The 22,310-nt window shown below is 40.6% G+C and overlaps 1 protein-coding gene across 2 annotated transcripts in view; it reads left to right on the top strand.

Annotated features, from left to right (window-relative positions):
- KANK1 (KN motif and ankyrin repeat domains 1) overlaps positions 1-22,310 on the top strand; it is a 121,292-nt gene that overhangs the window by 23,734 nt on the left and 75,248 nt on the right. The window lies entirely within an intron of this gene.

Genomic DNA, 22,310 nt, shown 5'->3' with positions numbered 1-22,310 from the left:
TTGGAAAGACAAATACCATCACTCCAAATGTTCCCTCTTCCTTCTTTTCCTGGCTTTATATGCTGAGCATGATGCCATATGGTTTGGAGTATCTCTGGGATCAGCTATCCTGGCTGTATCCCCTCCCAACTCCTTGTGCACCCCCACCCTCCTCTGATGGGGTGTTATGAGGAGCATAAAAGGCCATAGCTGTGCATGCATTGCTCAGCAGTAACTAAAAGGTTCCTGTGTTATCAGTGGTGCTACCAGCACATATCTAAACCACAGCTCTTTATCAACTACTGTAAAGAAAATTAACTCTACCCTAGCCAAATTTGGCACAGAACTATATGAACCTCAAGCCATGTACTGAACCAACTATCAGTATTTGTTAGTTATAAGTAAATTCACTGACTTCGGTAAGGCAAAATTGATGCAGTGAAGAAACAATTTATTTTCTTTCTCTAAATCACAAATTCTACACTCTTAAGTGCTTGTATACCTTTCCATTAGAATGCCTTAGTCTTTTGATCCGTGTATTAATAACATTTTAGTAGTAAAAAGATGTAGCCTTCATTCTCTGAGATGCCAGACTGAGATTCTCCACCAGGAAAAATATGGATAAGAAGTTATACGTAAGTGCAGCTAGAAAAGTGACCATTCTACTTTGACTAGAGCTGCTGCTGCAATCTTTCATTAATTATCCATGTTTGTACCCATATACTGGATTCAGAGCTGGATCGTCGGCTGCACTGCAGTGCTGCTACATTTTCTCAGCAGCACAGCAGACTAGCCAAAGACTAGGCTAACAGAGTATGTTTGTGCAGTGCCCAGTGCACAGCATGGCCTCTTATCACTGCAGAATTGTTTCAGTGACCAGAGACTGGGGGTGTAAGTTTCTCAGCAGGACAGAGCTGTACAGATTTATTTTTTTTTTAAATAATGTGCAAAGATCAGGTTAAGAGCAACACAAAAAGGAGGGCCTAAGTTTAAATCAGTAGTAAATAAAACCCAGATGGGTAAAGGCTGTGTAAAGCCTCTTTGCTACAGACTCCTGGATTCCCTCAGGTTTGACAGCTTCTGTTTGAGGTGGCAGCTGGATCCTGTTTATGCTTTCTTTTGGTGAATATCGCTGTCTGCCCACCTTGTTACGTGCACTGCAGTATGCTGCAGGTTCGGATGAGAGGTAAGATGCCTAAAACATTTCTTGAAGAGCGAACATTTCATCTCTGGACAGTTCTGACTATTTAGGATAGCTAATTGCAGGTTAACTCTTGTCTAGTGCTGCTTTTGCTGCTTTAATCAGTGTGCAACCAAGCAGTGGGGACGGTCTGTTTGGTTTTTGGGCGTAAAGTAAATCTTGTGCTTACAGATGTGGCCTTGAATTGCTGACAGCTTTTGGGGCAGGTAGAGGGCTCCTGAGTCTAGTGATTCCAAAAATGCAGGGGCACCAGTTTTTCCCCAAACTGTGAAACTCATTAAGCGTGGAAAAGCAGATCTCCTACCTTTCTTCATTACTCTCTGAACTTGCCATTTAGATGGGGGGACGCATGGGGGGTTGTGTATGTGCACACACGCAGACTCCACTGACTCTCCCTTTGGCTATCTTGTTCAAAACTCGGTTCAGAGAGGGGGCAGAGGGTATTGCAATGCACCTGGAGCAAGCTTCTGTGACTGGGAAGCTTGTGTGCATTTCTACTGCAGACCTCACACCAGCATGTTTTGGATTGGGCCTGGGCTCTTGCTTATAGAGCAGTGTCTATTCTTCCTTGCAGGGTGCTGTTATTTACTTGGGTGTACCAGGGCTCTCGCTCTTCTGGGGATGATTCTTTTCATCTGTAGGTGAATTTTTCTTTTCTGGTGGCAAAGAAATGCTTTGTTACAGGAGTTGGGGGAAAAGCATGACTGCTTCTAGGCCTCGAGGCAGGGCTGTAGCTGGCAGGGAAGATAAATGCTCAGAAAAGGCTAAATAAGGAAACTTATTATCACTGTGACTAGACTTGTCCCAGTTCCTGTGTGGCTGTGTACCACAGCCATGTCCTGGCTGTAGAAGTGAATAGCCTCAGCCAAGCGTGGGCTTCTAAAATGAAGGAAATGTGTGTATGTGCCTAGAGGGGCTGCTCAGGTTGCCCTTGAGGGTCCCCAGATGTGGCTGCCCAATGCACTGCAGCAGGTGCCAGTAATGTAGGGCAGTCACAGCCTGGATTTCGAGTGGGGTGCAGTGGGTGCCCTGCAAGGTACAGGGTTAGGGTTGGGTGAGGGTGCTGTAAGGAAACATATGCAGACAGAGAGGAAGAGTATGATTGCAGAAAGGCTGGAAAACCCAGAGCAGACTTGTGTCTGCTGTGGGGGAGCTGACATCAGGGATGATTGCTGACTGGCCTGGTGGCCCGTCGGAAAGCACAGGACCGCTGTGTACAGTTGCTAAGAAATGGACAGTAAGGGCAACTCCTGTGTCAGCTCTTGTCACAAGACTTGATATGGAGAGGAGCAGGGGGAAAAGATTTGCTTCTCAGGTGCTCTGAATTTAAGTACTCTTCAAGTTATATAGATACATATGTATCTTTGCTTGTCCTTAATCGAGTGGCATAGTGAGCTCTCCCATTCTATATTTCAGTAGTGCTGGATTGTAACTTGGTGTTAGAGAGAGCAGGAAAAGTGCAGGCACTAATGGCAACAGCCATCAGTGCAGAGAAGTACTCCAAATTAATGTCAGTACCCTAGGGGTACTAATTTAGCAAGTCTTTGGAGAAGTGGGCTTAATTTCTTTCCATAAAATACTGTATTTCAAGACAGTGTGTGCCATTATTGCACGTAACACAGTAACATTTCATTGTGCCCAAGGCGTTTTGCATATATACAGTTAACTGATAACTTGAAGTACTAATGTTACCACCTCAGTGGTTTTTGCCTATGAGTTCTAAAGCCAGAATCCCACTGGTGTGACACTCTGTGGAGAGGGCCCAAGAGTATTTTGTCTGTCTTTGAACTTCACTGAATGTGACCCCTGTGCAGGTCATTAAAGCAATGCACTTCTAATTGGATCACAGACTTTGGCAATGTGAGATGAGCAACGGACTTATTAAAATTAATTTCCACTCATAAAGCCATGGTTGCTTCACTGGCATTGCCTAGGCTTTCTCAAAGCTGTGTCCTGCAGCCTTGATTTAGCCAAAGATTTTACTGCAATATCATCAGACTATAAAACAGCAGTTTCACTTTTCACAGCAGAAACTCAACCTTTTTAACAGAAAAAAACCAACTAAAGAAACAAAAAATGACAACCAACCTTCTGAAGAAAAGCTAGCATTTCTGACAGATTAAAATACAAATGCTCAGCAGTTGCTTTGCTTGGCTAATTCTTAATCCGTAGGTTTCTTAAACTTCTGCTTACTTTGTAATCTGGCTCTTCACTTTCTGAATTTTCTAGGCTTGATGGAGCAGTTAAATAGGAGTTTTACTCATTGATTAGTTGGCTTTAGAGGTCCATGAGATACTTTCATGTGCAAAGGAGATCTGATTTTTGAGAAAGTGTATGTATTGTAAGTGAAGTTAAACTTTGCTCAAATCCAAATACCACTGAACAGAGTTGATTTTTCTTCTCTCAACACCTGCACAATAAATGCAGTAATGTTTTTTTATTTGACCAAATATTTCCACTTGACCAACTTAAAACAGATGTGGCTCAAGCTCTGGCTCTTTCATCCTTCCTGCTCTTATTTGTGGTTGTGCTTAGATATGCCACAAAGCCATTGAGTGTGCATCCATGCTGCACTATATCTTCCACGTTCCCATGTTGTACAAAAGCGTTTTTTCCAGGCACGGATGTCATCTTGTCATGCTAGTTGCCAGAGACACCTGCTCCCACCTGGAGTGGTAATCTGGGTATAAAAAGGTTGTCACAAACCTCATGCTTGCCAATACTTTTTATAGGGAAACTGTGCACCGTGACTGTAAAAGACATAGGAGTAGAAGTCTGCAAGTGATCCAAACCCACCTCCTGGTGGTGCTGCCATCCGTATTCTGGCTGCTTACACCTGACTGCACATCAGAAGCCGGGCTAGCGAGGACTCAGGTGGCATGTTGGTCACTGCCAGAGCAGAGCTCGAGTGAAACTGTTGGATTGTGCAGGCCTGGCACCTGCCTCCTTTTGCTGCTGGTGGCCAGCATGTGCACTCCAAGTTCCTTGATGCTTTCTTGCATTTCAGGCATTCAAGTGCTGGGACTGCTATTGTAGAAAGCAGTGGCACTGACCAAAAGCATCCACCTTGTGCCATACTGTGTTTTGGTTAATTTGACCTCTGGAAGACACTTCTCACTTGTTTACTGGTGCCATAAATGTTGCTGAGACTATTTTGGTACAATAACTAGTTTTTTATCTTGATGAAAGCTTTGTATGCTTTTCTGATTTATATGACCTGTAAAGGATTAAGAAAAGAAGTCTTTGGAGCTACCTAAATGTAAAAAAAAATCCTGTCAAACCATCTTTGGTTTTAGCTGTTTTGCTGTCAGAACCTGACTGGTTCAGCACCTCTCAGGATTTTCTGAGACTGACAATCATTTTCTAGTATAGAAAATAAATTCTCTTGCTTCATGTTTTAATCTTAACAAGGTCAGGGTTTTGAACTGTTGTCTATATATTTTTTATTTTCCCCTTTACTTTTTCTCTACATGTAAGGCACAAGAGTAACTCCTCTCTTTCAGCTTAAATGTACTTTTACTTCTTCAAAGAAGGTGCTTTGTCCACTAGGAACTGTGTCTCAGCATGCTAATAAAACTCACTTTATGCCTTTAAAATGTTTATTCAAGTGGCCTGGCTGGCTTACAGTAGCTGTGTGGGTGGACTGTCCTTGAATTTTGTAGACTTAATTTAGTACTGCACAATACCCAGTGATGGAAAACAGCTATAAATTGTCTGTGCGCAGCCATGCATTATTGATAAAGGGTAGAATAAGCTCTACAATTTCTTTATTTGATGTTGTTAGTGCAACAGCTGGCTGATTTGTAAAGACATTTTTCCCCCTATTGGCAGTAAAATATCTCTTCCTTTTGAACTCTGAATTTTCTCCTGAATTTTGATTTGTATGGGAGTGAAAACCGCTTTTTCTCCAGTGCTACTAGATGTAATGGAAATGTTTTCACAGACTAGAAACAAACTGAAGTCCAGGGAGAGCTAAGCAAACAGAACAGTAAGTTTGACTACATGCAGAAGACAGCACTTTTCTATCTCAAATATTTAGAAATAGAAAATGGAGCAAAAAGTCCTGTAGTACTTCTAGAAGAAAAAAATCCTTTAATATACTTCACTTGGCACATGCTTGTAAGAAAATACATTACAGTGAGTTCAGCATGCTTTCTAATTTCAGTGTTCCTTCAAAAGTTTATGAAAAAATCTCAAGTCTTAAATCTGTCTTGCTTCTTTTCCTATTGACACTTATGATGAATCTCTACTGAATATAATTTGCATATAAAACTGTGCTGTAAATTAAACAGTTCTTTCCCTGTAGTTGAACAAAGGTACAATGAACTGCTAAAAACACTGGAATTAATAAATATGTAGAAAAAATAAACTGCCAGCAAAATTACAAAATGCTTAGTATTCCCAACAAGTTTCCAGCACTGAAACTTCTTTTAAGCTATAATTTTTGGAATCATAGCTTCCCACAGATTCTGTTACAGCCAAGGGATGTACAATTTGTGGCAAGCAAAGATTGTATTGAAGTATGGAATTCTTTCTTTCCCTCCTTTATGTATGTACATACATACTGTTTGGTAGAAGCATTCTAGACCTCTATAGATTTTTACTTTTTTTTTTGTCTTTGTAAAAGTGTTAGGGTAGTAAATTCACAAGCTATATTGATGTTCATAATGGATTCCTCTATTCTATGGAGAATTGTTATATATTGGTTTAACTTTCTGTATTTACAGTCTTTTAAGGTTAGAAGTCATTAAGTAATAGAGCAATTAAACTGGTTGTGTAGTTTCAATCAGGAGGCAGAAAAAACTACCAGGAAAAAGACTGACAGAGGCTTGCTAGAGATTTACATTGAGAATAACTCATTCTTCAAAACTTTTTCATTTTCTGATGGAAATTGTGGAGTAAATCAAATACAGTGGCTATGAGTGATTAAAATGTGAAACTTATGACTTCTTACTGACTTTGTAAATCTGATTCCTTCCTTCACTGTTAATATAAAATCATTTATCTTAAAGGGGTCTTGAGGCTGGGAAGATTTAAATGAAAACTTCAACTCCTGAAGAAGGTTATTTTGATATTAAAGATCATTAATTTTGTGGCTTGCAGAGAAAGCTGTTTTAGAAGGGGAGACAGGAGATTATCCATAGGTCATCTGGTAGGTCTGTGGTAATTCACTTGATAAATCAAAGTGGCAAATTTTACAGCAGTTTAATATTTATTCAATTCAGATTTTACATCTAAAAAGTCTGTGCTGGTTGAAGAGGATACCTTTGGTTTGATCCTACAGCAAATACAAACAAGTGGGCATTGACTTGCCTGTGATTTTGTTTTTGAAGCTAGCGTGCAGCTGTTTGTGGGTTTTTTACAGAAGGGCAGACTTCAGCCATGTTATTTCAATTCTGTCTTTGTTACAAGCTTATTCTGTTCTGACAAATTTGGGAGTATGAGAGTGTGTGTGTGTGTGTGTGTGTGTAATTTTTGTCTGAAACAAGTCTAGTTTGGTGGTGGAATACAATTTTGAAAATCCTTTGTTCCTGGTGTTTCTTTGAAAGAGCATCTTTGACTGGCAATGTTTACAGCTACTGTAATGAAAAAAACTGTAAGATAAGGATAAGATAAGGAAATATGTGGAGTTGGATTCTCCTCTGTATCTGTGCACTCTCTTCAGGCAGTGCATGGATAAAGTTACTCAGACCTCTTCATTTACCTGCCTGGAAGTCAATCAGAAGTAGTCTGAAAAACATGAAAGAGCTTTAATGCAATTTGACATTTTTTATTTTCTTCATCCTGACAAAATATGGCTTAGTCCAGAAAGGCTGAGTGACTTTCAGAAAGTTACCTAGATTAAAAATGTATTGTGCAAATGACCTGAGTGTTGCTTGCTATCATGCAAAATTCTTTACCCTTGGGAAAGCCATTGAGGAGGAGAGTGGGATGGATGAGGTGGTAAGAGATCAGCTTAGCATACTCTGCAGCTCATGTTCAAACACAAGGGGAGCTGCAGCAAAATCTTGATTGTAATCCCATACAACTAGTGTAGATGTTGCAGGAATGACATGATGCAAAAGGAACTGAAAGTAGTTGATTTAAAAACAAGTAAATAAAATATAAAAATATTAGTTTTCCCAAGGGGGATCATAGAGACTTCTCCTAGCAGTCAATATGTGAAAAAGTCATAGGGGATCAGTGAGGCAGGTGGGCTTTGCTTGTGAACAGAAGTTCTCTGGAAACCTTCCATTATTTTTAAGGCAGTATTTCCAGTTTCTTTTCAACTGCGTCAAAATAGAATGTTAAATTTTTTTCTTTCCACTATAGGAATTAAGGTGTGTATAGACATCCTTCAGTTATTTCTGAAAGGTACTGCCTAAAATATTGTCTTTGAGAGCATAGGGCAGGAGGTTGCATCCATCCACACCCAGGTGTAACACCAAGTGCTTTGTCTCTGACAAGCTGTGGCATGCCCTACTCTAAGGGAGAGAAAACTGCTTTCCCTTGTCTTGGTACAAAAAAAAAAAAGTATAAAACTTGTTTGGGTGGAACAAACTTCAGAAGCTTCTTCCATGTTTGATTAGTACTACAAAACTTGGTTATAACACAGATTACCTCACATTATCCTGTGAATCACAGGGACATCATCATGGACAAGATCTCTTCCTTTTGTTGTTACACTATATTGTCCTCCACTAATTTGAAAGAGGTGGGGAGCATAATGAATTATCCACTGATTTTGGCAAATTACTATTTCAACAATGAGGTTATCTGCTCTGAGAGGTTCTTCTGTCCCAGCAACTGATTCTTAATGAGACTATCTAGAACTTTCAGCTGTAGAAGTAATGAATTTCCTGCAAAACTTGCTTTAAGTAGAGCTATGTCCTTGCCTAATGTCTGTAACCTGATAACTCATCATGTTTTGTCCTTCTAGAGGACTCTATTGATTATCTTTCCACAATGAAGTTGGTGAGTCCTTTGTTTCTGCAGAGTACAGAGCACTTTTTAACCCTTTTTCTCCCAACCGTTTCACTGTTTTGGCTGCACTTCTGTGCAGTTTCCATGAAATGTGGTGGTCAAGGCATGTTACCCATCTGCTATGCATAACTCACATATAGCCACAAGTTGCTTTGCTGTTTTCCTTCTGTTCCTCTTTTCCTCCTCCCTTCTGTGCTGCTCTTAATGAGGTACTAAGTGATGGCTGCGCATATTTTCCCAGTATGCATCAATACAGACACATCTAAGCTGTATGCAGTATAATCATACAATGTTAGATATGGCAGAAAAAGTGCTGGGTAGGTAAAAACTGAGTTATGTTGTTTGGGAAAATTATTGGGCCTCTGACTAATTGCAAAATAATTGAATAAGTGTTTATGTGTTGCCTCACTGCAAACTTTTAAGTATCTGAAACATGATCTGTTTTTTAGTGCTGAAGTTTGATTTGCAATGTAAAATTGAGTAAATAAGTTTTGGATCCAGCATAATCCTCTGCTGTTCTTCAAGATTTCTCACCTTCCTCCTTCTGGTTTAACCCAGGATATTCTTGTGCACCTGGAAAACTGCTATAAAAATATATAGTTTTGTTTGTAAAGTTTTAGTTATTTTGTGCTAGAGAAATTACATTCCTGAAAGCTTTCTGCAGTGTACCTATAGGAAAGGTAGGTGAGGCTTAAAAATCCAGAATAGGCTGAAGAATTCCATTTTAAAGGGACATCATGAATGACAGGGCTTAATGTGTCTTACACCCAAGGAATTTCCTCCCCCAGCAGTTTTAGGGTAAGTACTACTTTAAGGAGCCTCTCGTTACTTTGGAGTGAAATCACAAGTGACTTCAGGTTTTGTTCCAGCTTTCTCTGTTTTCTTTGCCTTGGCCTCAAATGTTTTGACACCTTCTGCTGCCTTGCTTCCAAATAGGAACCACAGCTGCCTCAGTCGAGGTGCAACAGCAATGATAAGTTATCTTCCACAACAAAGAAGAATGCCAGGGAAAGACTGCACATTGTTCCTTCCCAAAGATCAGAGTGACATTTCAGATGCTAACAATGTCATGAGCATGTGAGACAGATCTGGGAACAAGCACTAAGGAGTTATTAAGCTGAATGTAGCTGTTAGTCTGAGAGTGTAAAAGAAAAATTTGTCCTTGACTTTTTTGAAAGACGAGTTCCTACCATGCTTGAAAGATTCGTCAAAAGCTTTAAAGTTAATTCCCTGAGAGGTAAACCTGTAATGTTGCATTGTTGATTTTCTGAATCAATTTGTAAACTTCAGAATAACTTAAAGGATTGATGAAAAATAAATTTTTCATTCCACTGCTGGAATGTGTCCGTGAATCCCAAAGGGTGTAAAAAAGTTCCTGTGCCAAATTCAAAAGAGTAGCGAGAGATCTCATTTTAAGTCTGTCCTCCGTGAAGGATGAATTATGGCTTGTTCTGACCAAATTAAAAATTGTAGGAAAGAAGAAAGTGTTTTCTGACAGGTTATCTCTCATTTGTGAGAAATGCTACTATCCTAAGCTTGTTTCTCTATTTTATTCAGGTTAACGACTCACTTCAAATTAATTAAGTACCAACTTCCCTCTGCTTAACAAGGAAAAAAAAGGGCATATTTCAGAAGATGGGTGTTTTAAAGAGAGATGGAGAATCCAGGTGACTGTCTTTCAAAGACAGTAATTGATGGGATTTCTATTCAGGGAGGAGTTTGGCTTGTTTAAGGTAACTTTGCAGCAGAAGCATGCATCTCATTATCTTATGTGTCTGTATTTATTTAACTTTTGGCTGTGTATTTTAAGGTACTTGTAAAGTTTCTTTTACTTATGACTGAGAGCAGACTAAGCAGGTGAGCATATGTTTAAATGCATAATATTGAGCCTTGGCTGAGGTTGGTTAACTTGTCTTCTATTTGAAAGTCATAGACATAAGAATCAGTAATGTATTTAAAATAGAAATCTCCTTTTGGATAGCACAAGCAAGTTTTCTTTATGATAAAAAGAAAGGGAGCTACTAGGCATTGCTAGGTATCTGAAACAATTTATGATCTATCAGTGATCAATTAGTAATTATTTGAACTTTATTTGAGATAGTTTTTAGACATTTAAAAAGAAAAAGGCTCAGAAGTTCAAGGAATCTTGAAGGCAAAAATATCTTACAAAATCAAGAGAACTTAAAAGAAATACATTGTAAATTAACTGTGGTCTGAAGGAGTTGAGAGAGGAAAAGCAGTTTTCTTCTGCTGGTTCACTCTGCAGCCATGACCACCTCTTCTTTCCTAAGAAGAAAACTGATCTGCTTAACTCATTCTAGCCCAGCACTAGCTATGGTGCTAACCTGCCTTTACAGCATTTTTTGAATATGTAAAGTGACTTAATTATGTAGGGATTTGTGCATGTGCTTTAGAGATGGGTAATTGTTTTGGTTTTCTTTCTTTTTTTTTTTTTTTTTAATTTCAAGATTACTAATCCATTGAACAATAAAAGCTTTAAACCTAGATTTTGAAAGGAATATTATAAACATTATTTCAGCTCTAAAGAGCTTCAGAGGTTGACTTTCATGCTTTTCTTGTGTAGATGATTAAGGTTTGCCTAATAGCGTACTATGAAATCATCTGTTCTTGGCTAGGGCACTCTGAAAAGGCTCTCTGAGAGTGATGATACAGATGATTCATTTAAGTCAGATATGAGCTGATGACAGCAGTTGTTATCCAGGGAATTCTACACTCTGAGCCTTGGTCTCCAAGTGCATGTGCCCTTTATATAAGAAAATGAATATACAGGCAGAACCTTATAACAAGACAAGGTGAGAGTCTGTGAAAGCATATGTAGGAGACAGTAGGACTTAACATACAAAATATCTCAGCAGCAACTAGTCTGTAAGGAGACCGAGAAGAAAGAGATAAGGATCTGAAAGTTAAAATTCTTCATAGCATTTTAATCCAAATAAACATGAAATAGGTCATAATCCATTAATTTCCCATTCCAGTGTTTGGGGGTTTTTTACATTTTGAAAAAACAAAGTCAAAAGTAGTTTTCAGTACAGTATCACTCTGTGTCTAGGGAGTGACTTTCCCCCCTTCCCCTTACATTTCTGGTAATGGTTTGTTTAATGGGCTTTTTCCCTGCCTCTTGCTCTGTGGAACAATTTTCAGACAAAACTGGAGAAATAGATTTATATTCTAGTGAGGTAGATGCAGTACATCATAAGTTTTTGACATTTTTTTAAAAGTAAAGTATATCAAAACAGAAATTATGTTGTCTTTTCTGTTAGTTATTAGCAGTGGGTAAGACTCCTCAGACAGGGAACTGCTGTCTCTGATCAGGCCAGGGAGGAATAAAAAAAAAATAAAAGAAAAAAAAGAAAAAAGGTGTTTAAAATTATGAAAATTGTTCAATCTGTCACTAGTTGGTAAATCCCAAATGTAAGTTGTGAGTTTCTTTTTAGTAATTATGTGGTTAAAATTAGTTTATAGTAGGGAATGTGTTGATATTCACTTTATCTGTACAGCCTACAGCTGTTCTTTTTTGTAAACTGTAAAAGATACCACCGTGGTACTAGAGGAATGAATAACTGGGAAAGCAAAAATAGCTTCAGTAAGAACACAAGAACTTTACGGTAGATTCTACTGGTTGTTTTGCTGCAGATGAGTTCTGCTTCATGAGAAAGTAAAAGATTTTTTTTCCTATGTTCTGTAATTCTTTCTTCTGTTTTCCCTGTACATACTATAATCTCAGTCTTCCTTGTATTTCTTCTACTGAGTACTTTGGAAAGGCATTGTGATTCAATAATTGTATTTTATCATTAATATTGCTGCACCATGATATTTTGCAGGTGTTCCCTATAGAGCATTGAGAAGTAGTAGCTGCTAAGTGGATTAAATAAATTAAAGGAGCTGTCATTCCAAGAGCTGTATTAATGTTCTTTCTCTATTAGTACCCTGTATCACAAAAGAGATGCAGGAAAGCAAGAGATGCAGATTTTAAGCAATCTCCTGGCATTTAGTAGAATTTTTCCTAAATTGGTCATCCCTTTGCAGGATCATGCTGAAGTTTATGGAGCTTCTTCAGCCATGTGTGCTGCAGAGACAGGGCAGCTCTCATCTCAGAAGTCAGCCTTGGTTGTGAGCTTTTCAGTGAATAGGGGGGTGAGTGACCTCAGGTGGCAGTACCTCAGCAGATGGCCAGTGATCACAACTCTTGCAAGGCTCTTTTGTGTTCTTGAGCTTATCAATGAGACCTAACAGTTGTGTATCCTACCCTGACAACCTCATAGTTACTGAGGTTATAAAACATACACCTTTCTTTAGCACTGAATTTTAAAACTGGCCCTGTAAATATTTAGTGTTTGTTTTAAAGTTGTGTTTTTGGACAGAGTAGGTATTGGTGTTATTGAGTGAAGGACTCTAGTGCAGGAAGTGCATGTTTGTCTTGCACTGTGTTTTTGAAAGGCATAGATTGGGTTGGGGGGATATCACAGAAAGACAGGAGTACTAGGAAAAAGCTCTTCTTTAGGGAAAACAGGAAAAGGAGGTGCATATGTGAATTCTGCATACAGCAGGCTGTCCTCCAGCAGGTTGTTCAGCTGGAAAGGTTTTCTAGTCTGAGTCAAGGCTGGACAATTGTGCCCTAGAAAGACAGGGAGGGCAAGATAATGCACAGTTGGGAAAGTGGGCAATGCTAATTCAGCATGCTGCTCAGAAAACTAACCTGACAAAAGAAAGATTTCTACTGCGTTAGTGAAATGAATCAGTTGAGTAAGATTTAGATGGAGAACCTGGCTAATGAATAGGAGAGAATTGTGTGACAGTGGTAATTTATCTGAATTGTTTTCTGTTTTGGTGTTCACTCTTTGGTTGTTTTTTTTTTTCCTTCACACAGAAGAAATCAGGGAAATACTGAGTGCTGGGTTTTAGTGTGCAGTTGCAAAAGTCTGATTCTTAAGCAATGGAGAGTGAAATGTAAAATTACTCAGTTTCATTTTGAGAGGCAGTAGTTGTTAATGCTTCAGTCCATAAAAATAGTCTCTTAGAAATGACCTTCAGGTGTGTCAAAGATCATGGGTGCATTTTTGGATCATTTTTTATAGCCAATAAAAACTGTTTCTATCTGACTACTGTTAATCTTGGGCATCTGTGATCTTTCCTTCTGTGTGATCAGGAAAAGTTAAATCCCTACAGAGGTTTTCCAAGCAAGATATACCCATAGTCTGATTACTTTCCCTCTTTTTTTGGGAAGCGAGGGATCATTTTGTTCTTGAATCTAAACCACTGCATATAAAAATGTGCATGTTTAGAAAGAAAATCAACTTTTTCCCAGGAGACTACTGGTATGCTTTTGTTGCTTAGTCTGTGTGAGTCTGTTTCCCAAAATGGTATATATTGTTATGGAATTCAGGAGATTTTGACGTATCACAGTTCCCAGTCATGAACCCAGTGACAACTTTGCAGGAGCAGGGTGCTATTCTGTGTGTGTTGTAAAAGGATGATTTCAAGCCTTGGACTTGTGCTTGGGGCAGATGTGGCAGTGTCCATTAGGTGGCTCTCAGTTATGGTACATACCTTTTAAACTACATGCAGGCTAATGTTAAAAGGTATTAGGTGTGTTTGTGTCCTGTCAGGCAGTTGGAATATATCAAGAAGCCACAAATTCAGACTTTCAAGAAAGTTGGTATCCTGAACAGCTCTGCAAATACTGTCTTTGCCTGCTTCTGTTGTTTGTAAACTGTTCTCTGTTGCAGATTCCACAAGTGAGATAAGATGGAGATAGCATTACTACCTGTTACAAGGCACTGGAAAATATTATGCTGCTTAATTATGAAAAATGCCCTTTTCATTAGAAACTGAAAAGGGAACAAAAGCACTAAGGGGATTGTGATTCCTTTCTAAGTGGAGCAAAGCTGCTACAAAATTCAAGCTGCTTTCTTGTTTGCTCTTTGAATTAAAATCTGATACAAAAATGAGGAAGCAGGTGATACTCATCCCTTAGAATGTCAGGCATGCTGGAGCAACCACTGAGTGAACTAATCTGTCCCTTTCCATTCCTTGGGCAATTAACATTGGAAAATAAGAATTGCAATTTAAATACTGGTAATTAGTGCATGGACAGTTACATGTTTTGTCCGTGATGGTTAGACTGGTCTTTAGATGCTGTTCTCCATGCAAAGCACACTGCTGAAAGTGCCTGTCACAGCACTGTGAGTACTGCCACAGGTGCTGCTCCGAAGAATAGTGGGAGAAAGCAGTAAAATAATGGCTGTATATGACAGTTCCTTGATTCTTCAGACTGCAGCAATATGGCGAAGCCATAAGCTTTATTTCTTATCATCATCATCATGGCTGGGCTTTGCGACTGAAGATTTGGGAAGGGCTCTGCCCACGTTTGTTACAAGCGCTCTGGTGGCTAAAAAGGCCAATATGAGACAGGCACGTTTAGTTGCAAAAGGCACAGCAGAAAGACTCCTTAGAAAGACTTATATTCTGCAAGGCATGATTCTTTCTACGTTGTCTTTTCCCCTCAAGAGTGATCCTGTGTGTGTTCTCAAAAACATCAGCAGAGTTACAGATGGTGTGTCTCCAGGCCTCCCGATTGGAGGCCAGAGTAGACCAGTTATGGTGGTCAGTATGGCCAAGGCTGAGATGTTGTTTCAGGGAGTCCTTGTATCTCCTCTTCGGGGCTCCTCTCTTGCGGCAGCCGGTGGCAAGTTCACCATAAAGCAGGATCTTAGGGAGGCGGTGGTCCTTCATCCTGGAGACGTGCCCTGCCCAGTGCAGCTGTGTTCTCAGCAACATGGGCCTCAATATTGTGGACTAGCTGCTTGTTCTAGAACAGACCATAGTTTAGTGCCATAATCTGACGCTACCCTGACCCAGTGTATGTTTAGGATTGTACAGAGGCAGCATTGATGGAAGTGTTCTAGGAGTCGCAGGTGGTGGCGGTAGATGACCCATGATTCAGATCCATATAAGAGAGTAGTCAGCACTATGGCTCTGTAAACACTGATCTTGGTACTTTTCTTCAAGTGTTTATTTCACCAGACTCTTTTATGAAGCTTTCCAAAAGCACTATATGCCTTTGCTAACCTGTTATCTATCTCCCCGTCAATCTTACCATCCGAGGAGATGAGGCTGCCTAGGTAATTAAACAGCTGGACTGATTTGAGCTCTGATTCACCAATGGTGATGTGGGGATGATGGGAGACTTCCTGAGGTGCTGGTTGACAGAGAACTTCTGTCTTCTTTAAGCTGACTTCCAGCCCAAAGAGCTCAGCAGCGTCTGCAAAGCAGGATGTTAAACGCTGCAGAGCTACTTCTGTGTGGGCAACAAGGGCAGCATCATCAGCATAAAGCAGCTTTATTTCTACATCTTATACAAAATGTGGAGGGATCTTTATCTCTGCAATCTCAGGGAGAAACCTTGGAAGCATTGACTTGCCTTGACTGTGCTTTGCAAGAGGGACAAACAAACTCTTTTGGGGAACATTGGAGGGTGAAAGAGCACAAGTTTCTTGCTGTATCCTCACTGTCATCCTGAGAGTAGGCACAAGGCAGAGTAGATGAGAGATCTAGCTGTCTGCCTGCCTAGTGAGCTTGCAGTGAGGCACCCAGGGAGCCACCAGATCCAGACAGAATGGTGGGGCTGGAAAGACTTCTCCTTTCCGTAGCAGGCTAGGTCAGCTGAGGTGTCTGTAGGACTCTGGGGTTAAGGACTGCTGCTGGCTGTCTTCACGGGGATGCCTTGCTGTCTGTTCTGTTCTCTGCCTTGTCCAGGGAGCAGAGGTGGTGGTTTTCCTAGCAACTCATATGCCTCATGTGCACAGGGCTGCATTTTTTTGAAGGAGGAGGTTGTGGAGGAAATGGGGACTTTTTTTTCCTTTTGGTCTATTTGTATCAAATAGCTTTCTGGGGGAAAGTAGGGCTGCTGGCTTGGGTTTCTATAAGGGAGGAGATAAGCTTTAGAGAAACTGAGTTCCTGAGAATTGTATATCAGTAGCAAAGTAGAGAAAAACTACAAGGAATAATGTTACTTATTGTGGAGTTTGGGGCCTTTACCAAGAGACAATATGGAGATAAATTTAACTTTTTTTTTATTTCAGCAAGTATACACAGTTTATATTACATCTGTTATGCATGATTATTCCTTATGTATCTTCTGTGATAGTACACACATAAGGACTAGGCAGCACTGTCAAAATGGTTTAATTACTGAAAGACAGCTTCTATACTCTGTTCTTATTTGATACTCTACATAGGATATATAGAAGTATAGTAAGAATTCACTGTACAGCTTCAATCATTGCAGGTTAGTAATCAACAACTGTTCCACTGGTGGAATGTTCTTTTGTTATGAGAATTTAGTGTTAATTCCAACAGTGTAGTACTTCATGCTTGAAAGCGTTTTTATAAATCTGTGTTACAAGCCTGTCACTAGATACATGTAATGTATGAAGGAAACAGAAGACTGTTCACATGGATCATGGGAAAACTAGTCTAAACTCTTGTCTAAACAGGAAAGACAATTTGCCAGCTCTCATGTGCTTGGGTAAATTGAAACTCATGGTTTCTTCTGTGCTTACTACAGACTGTCCTTAATAAAGAGAATTATCTTGGCAGTGTTGTTGTAGGTTTAGATGACAGCAACAACAGATATCAGAGAAATCTCCTTGTTTAGTTTTTTTTTTTAAATTAGGTTTTGCATATATATTTGCCTAAGTTTTGAGTAATAATAATGTTAAAAGTTGCATCCAAGCACTGTCTCCATGTGTGTATATTGGCTTCTTGATTAATTTTGTCAGTCTTTCTGTTTTCTCCTGATATTTATACATAAAAGCACAACTTCCCTCCAAAATAGTCACAAGTTTTGAAACTTGGCTGTAAGGTTTCAGAAGTGTGGTTCACTTCACACTGAAAGCATTAAAGGCAGTGATATATAGTGGGACAGTTCCCAGGGATTCTAAGGCATCCATATCAACGCTGCCAAAAATGTTCTTGCTAGGGGGAACAGGAGAGTGGGTGGACCTTAGCATTCATTATGAGACTTACAGCCTGGAACTGAAAGGAAATCAGAGGTATGCAGTATTTGCCCTCAGTCCAGGAGCACCTGAGCAGTCTGGATCCAATCCTTGGAGTTAGACAAAGCTCCTTCTGGCACACATGTACTGTAGCAAAGCTGGTGCCACCATGCTGCTTCAATACCTCTCCTAATTCCTGGTGTTTTCAGTGCTCTGAACAAAGGCATACTTCCAACGAGCACAACAGCCACTCACTGATAGGCAGTTTGAATGATGTGTCATCCTAAAGTCCTCTTCTGGCTTGCCTGTGGAACAAATCTGGACACCTGAGGAGAGGAAGTGTAGCTTTTATCAACTGTGTGGTATTTGCTGTTAAGTGCTGTGTCTCTGTGAACACAGTAGTTCACGGTCTCTTCAGGGGTCAGCCATCCTCCTTTGGCTGCAATGGGGCATTGCCTATGCTGTTACACTCAGCAGCAGCATCTCTACATGGTGTTACCCACCCAGCACCCAGGGGTGCTCCACACATACTCCCTTCTGTCTCCTTAGGGTTTTCCACAACTCACAGCTGTGCCTGTTCTATAGGATGGAGTGTCCTTGGTCAGTCTTCCCAAAATGTTTAGAATGAGTCTTTAGGTCCCAAAGATACTGTACATAAACTGATCTATATTAGCTGTCAGATGCCCTGCAGGACTGACAGTTTTGACCAATGTGAAAATAGGATTGTTCTTAATCTAATCTGCATTGGATTGTTTAAAAAATATTAATATTGCACAGTATTACTACTATACAAATCATTCTGCATCGGCTTCAATATCATATGCAAGAGAATTAGTGTAAGGGTTTGGATGTGACTCATTAATCAGTCTCCTGTTAGCCTCCTTGTCTCCTAGTAGAGAAACCACAAGGGGTGAGCCTGGCAGAAAAGTGTGAGTACAGATGGATTTCATAGGTTTATACAGTAAGTGCAGTTACTGAAACCCAGAGATTTGTCCATGGCATCTGTGACAGGGACACAACTGATGTCTGGATGAGAACTGTGCACTGTGCATATGAGTGTGCTGCCCCTCTGCCTTTGAATGGAAGATAATGCAGTTTGGGATTCATGGATGCTCATGGTAAACCTGTGTGAACAGTCTTTTTTAAAAATACGTTGAAAGCTTTGCTTTTTAATTGTTAGCACATTCTGAGCAGAAAACTGCTCCAGAGGCTTGGCTTCCCTTTAGGGCTGTGCCCTTCTCTTGCTGAAAGTCCTGGTGTTTGCAGTAGGCAGCTCAGCAGAGAATAAGGTGCTGCATGAAGTAATCGAGATATACAACTTATAGTGAGGAAGAGCCAAGAATGAACAAAGCAACCTTCAGAGGTTCCAAGGAGACTATGTACCAGTTGTGAGGAGAGTGAGCAGCCTCAGCAGTTTGGCAACAAGTGCCTGTTTTTCTCAAGAGCCAGGCTGCTCTAGGACTAAGCTATCAGGTAATATCTGTGTAAATCTGCATGAGTATGCCCTGAAGGATGTTCTCTCTCTCTGTTCAACAGGATGGCCTCCTTTGCAAACATTGTTTTTCATAACATGCTGTGTATATAAATAAATCATGATAATTAGAAAGGTGAGCAGATTTTCCTCTCCATCTGAGAAGAACAAATTTGTAGCACAGCATGCTGTGGGAGTGAAAAGAACCTTTATTTTCTACTTGGTGATAATCCCTAGATTTGCCAGGCTTCTCTCAAATGTCTAACTTAGGTTAGGCATTCCTTAGCAAATGCCCTATTTGTAGATGAACAACACCCCTACAAACAAGTTTTGTCTGTGGGCACTCGCGCAACCTGATGGAGAGCTAGTAAAATATTTCCATGCCTTTGAAATTTAGTTAGCAATTATGGATAAGTTTTGGCATGTGTCTGTGGAGATGCGATACAGAGCTTATGCCTCCTTTGAAATGTTGTTCCAAATTGCTTGGAAATGCTGAGCATTGATTTTAAAAAAACCCCAAACAACCCCTCCCCACAGAAAAACCCCCACCAAAACCAACCAACCAACCAACCAAAAAACCAAAAAACACAAAACCACCAAAACAAAAAAACACCACCAGGAAGTCAGCTGTCTGGAAAGCTTTCAGAGAAGTGCAGGTTTGCTACACTATCTTTAGGCTCTTTCTGTAGTTACAGAGTTCAGCATGCATTTGCCCATAAAAAAATAAAGTTCAATACTTCAAAATTATACAGTCACTTCAAACCACTTCTGTTAAGGCTGCCACTAGTGGAAGAAAAGATCTGAAGTGTTGCTTTCCCTTTCTGACTTTATTCTATTTTATTTATACAGGTCTGTCTGTATTGGATCAGGCCAAGGTCCACAGGGTTCACTCTTTTCCCTGGCAGTGACCAGAGAAAAGTGCCCAGGGAGTTTAACATAAGAACAGGGCAGGCACATAGTGGATTCCTTCAACATACCACTAATCTCTAACAATTTGTGGTTCAGCACTTTCTCAAGCCACAAGTAAGCCTTTCTTTGTTTCAATAGCTTTTGGTGGGCAAATACATTGTATTTTTCTTTCATCTGGTGTTTTTAAATACAGGTGACTTTTAGCACAGTCAACATCCTGTGGCAAGGAGTTTCATGGACTACTTCGCTTGCATGAATGCACCTCATTTTTATTTTCTCCTTTTATCCTGCCTGACATCCTCTTGTTTTTGCAAACTTGGGAAACATTTCCACCGTGTAAATCATCTGTTCATAAATCTGCTTTTAAGCCACATATTCAATGTCTCTTTATTAATGGAAGTTCATAGAATACCGTGAGCTGGAAGGGACCCACACGGATCACTGAGTCCAGCTCCTGGCCCTGCACAGGACCACCCCAAGAATCACACCTTGTGTCTGAGAGCATTTTCCCAATGTTCCTTGAACTCTGGCAGGCTTGGTGGTGTGACCACTGGCCTGGGAAACCTGTTCCAGTAACTAACCACCCTGTTGGTGCAGAACCTTCTCCTGATATCTAACCTAAACCTCTCCTTACAGAGATTCAGGCCATTCCCTTGACACCACCATCCTGTTACTGGTCACCACAGAGAAGAGATCAGTGCCTGCCCCTCCTCTTCCCCTCACAAGGAAGTTGTAGACTGCAGTGAGGTCTCCCCTCAGTCTCCTCCAGGCTGTACAGACTAAGTGACCTCAGCCACTCCTCCTACAGCTTCCCCTCAAGGCCCTTCACCATCTTCATTGCCCTCCTTTAGACACTCTCTAATAGCTCAATATCTTTCTTATATTGTGGTGCCCAAAACTGCACACAATATTTAAGGTGACAGTGCAGAGCAGAGCGGGACAATCCCCTCCCTCGACAGGCTGGCAATGCTTTGCCTGATGCCCCCCCGGACACGGTTGGCCCTCCTGGCTGCCAGGGCACTGCTGACTCAGATTCAATTTGCCATTGACCAGGACCCCCAGGTCTCTTTCCACAGTGCTGCTCTCCCAACCTTTTGTATCCCAGTCTGTACATACATCCAAGTCTGCCCCATCCCAGGTGCAGGATGTGGCACTTGTCTTCATTAAACTTCATATGGTTGGTGATTGCCCAGTCCTCTAATTTGTCTTGGTCTCTCTGCTGGGCCTCTCTGCCTTCGATAGCTTCTCCCAGTTTAGCACTGTCACCAAACTTGCTTAGTATACCTTTGGTTCTAGGTTGACTATGAAGATGTTGGAAGAGCACAGGGCCCAAGATGGAGCCCTGTGGAACCCCAGTAGTGAGCAGTCACCAGCCTGATGTTACCTCAGTTACTGTAAACCTTTGTGCCTGGCCCATCAGCCAGTTGCTCACCCATTGCATGGTGTGTCCCGCTGTGTGCCGGACATTTTGTCCAGGAGGATCCTGTGAGAGACAGAATCAAAAGCTTTACTGAAATCCAAAAAAATTACATTACCTGGCTTCCTCTCAATAACTAGGTGGGTGGTCATAAAAGGAAGTGAAGTTTGACAAGCAGGACTTTTCTGTCATGAAGCTGTGCTGGCTCTGACCAATGACTGTGTTGTCCTTCAGGTGTTTTTCAATACCTCCCAGAAAAATCTTTTCTGTAATTTTGCCATCACTGAAGTGAGACTGATAGGCCTGTAGTTTCCAAGACCATCCTTGCCCTTCTTGAAAACTGGGACAATGTTAGGCAGCTTCCAGTCAGCTGGGACCTCTCCAGATTCTCAAGACTTCAGAAATCGCTGAGAGGCCTCATGCTGACATCAGCCAGTTTTAAGTATTTCTGGATGAATCCCATCAGGCCCCATAGACTTACCGGGATCCAACTGGAGCAGCAGATCCCACAGAAGTTCATGTCCCTGTTTGTGAGGTGACCATCCTTATCCTGTAATGGGCTACTGTTATTTCTGCACTGCCTTTTGCTAGTAATGTATTTTAAAAAAAACTCTTTTTGTCTTCCACCACAGTACTGGCCAGCTTCAACTCCTGTTGAGCTATGGCCACACAAATTTTCTCCATTAAGTGGCAAACAGCATCTTTGTATCTCAAATAATAATTTTAAAAAATTACTAAAATAAAAAAATTAAAAGTAGTTAAAATGGAGGGTGGGAAGGTATATTGGTATTGTACACAATTTTTCCTTCCTGCCTAATCTTGTTTTGATAGCTGAATACTGGGAAAAATACATGGTTTTCCTTAATGCTGTTGAAGACTTGTTTAACTGTAAAAAGATGATTGCAGAGCTTCCAGATGTATTTCTTTTGTCCTGTATTTTGAACTATTTTGAGTATTTCTAGCATAGTACAAGGAGGAGGGGGGCAGGAATCAAGGAGATCCTATTTTGCTTGTGCATACAATCACAGAGATGAGGTGTTTTACATATTTAACGAAGACTTGTTTCTTATTTCATAGCATTTGGTAGTCACTGTTTTAGTGTGAGAGAAGGAAACACTGTCAGTGTGATTCGTCTCCTTCCTTGCAGCTCAGGTTTGGTCTCTCAATTGCCATATCAGTTGCATCACCACTCCTCAGCTCTGCCTGCAGATAGTGAGACCCGAGTTGCCAATCTGGTGAGCTCGCCAAGGAGTTACCAAATCCTTCTCCCTCCCAGAGACTATTTCCCTTCCTGTCAGCTTTATGGCTGATCAACAGCAGGATAGATAGAAGTGACTTGTCCACACACAACAA

This window comes from Manacus vitellinus, unplaced genomic scaffold, assembly GCF_001715985.3.
Source record: "Manacus vitellinus isolate BGI_N305 unplaced genomic scaffold, ASM171598v3 scaffold_18_pilon, whole genome shotgun sequence".
NCBI lineage: Eukaryota > Metazoa > Chordata > Aves > Passeriformes > Pipridae > Manacus > Manacus vitellinus.
This window is presented reverse-complemented; position numbering and strand designations above follow the sequence as displayed.